The sequence below is a fragment of the Microtus ochrogaster genome, unplaced genomic scaffold (assembly GCF_000317375.1).
Source record: "Microtus ochrogaster isolate Prairie Vole_2 unplaced genomic scaffold, MicOch1.0 UNK40, whole genome shotgun sequence".
Lineage (NCBI taxonomy): Eukaryota > Metazoa > Chordata > Mammalia > Rodentia > Cricetidae > Microtus > Microtus ochrogaster.
In genome coordinates this window covers 1,005,915-1,007,269 of record NW_004949138.1, presented here as the reverse complement: position 1 = coordinate 1,007,269, position 1,355 = coordinate 1,005,915, and positions in this window count along the sequence as shown.

The following is a 1,355-nucleotide window of genomic DNA, read 5'->3' as shown; positions in this document are numbered from 1 at the left end:
GTGCTGTGAACTTTCTTCTTAGCATTGCTTTCAAAGTGTTCCACAAGTTTGGGCACACTGTGCATTCATTTTCATTGAATTCTAGGAAGTCTTCAATTTCTTTCTTATTTCTTCTTCAACCCAGGGGTGATTCATTTGAGAACTGTTCAATTTCCATGAGTTTGTGGGCTTCTGTAATTAGTGTTGTTGTTGAATTTTAACTTTAAGCAATGGTGATATGATAAGATACATGGGGTTATTCCCATGTATGTTTTTTTATCTTTTGAGATTTGCTTTGTTACCGAGTGTGTGGTTGATTTTAGAGACAGTTTCATCAGGAGCTGAGAAGATATATTCTTTTGTGTTTGGGTGGAATATTCTATAGATGTCTACTAAACCCATTTGAATGATAGCATCTGTTTATCCCTCTATTTCTCTGTTAATTTTCTGTCAGACAGACCTATCTAGTGGTGAGAGTGGGGTGTTGAAGTCTCCCACTATTAGTGTGTGAGGTTTGATGTGTGATTTAAGTTTTAATAATGTTTCTTTTACAAATGTGGGTGCACTTGTACTTGGGATATAGATGTTCAAAACTGAGACGTCATCTACTGTTCCTGTGATGAATATGAAATATTCTTTTTCATCTCTTTTGATTAATTTTAGTTTTAAGTCTATTTTGTTAGATACTAGGATAGCTGCACCAATGTGTTTCTTTGGTCTATTTGATTGGAAAATCTTTTCCCAACCCTTTACTCTGATGTAATGTCCGTCTTTGAAGTTCAAGTGTGTATCTTTTTTTTTCAAGTTTGACAAAATTTATTGTATTGTAATTTTAGTAAAGACATTCAGCTCAGTCGTCTCTCTCCTCACCTTGACCTCAGGTTAATGTCATTTGAGTCAAGTAAATATGTAGGAGAGATGTTATTTCAACAAACAGTAAAATGGACAAATGAACAGTTTGCCTACATAAAAGTTAAATTTATGTATCTTGATATACTTAAACCATGTAAGAACTAACAGTGCTATGTACATTTCCATTGTTTTTACTTGGGGCTTATTAAGTAAACTTAAATACAGTGAACAAAGTGTTATGAATATTTGTAGGCTGCTTCTTGGAAATTATTACATTAAAAATGCCTCGTGAATAACTGCCACCAATGAAACCCAGTGAAGCTGCCTCCAAATTCAATATTGTCATTTTCAAGGAAACCTCATCATTTATTTTGTCTGTGACTGTTAAAGATGCATTAACTGTCACATCAAAAAAGCCCATATACAATAAAAAATACAAACACCAGCAATACACAAATCTAAGAGTATTGAGAGACTTCATAATGAAAATGTGTTTGAAGAAGCATTTTCTGTCTTATTTCAGT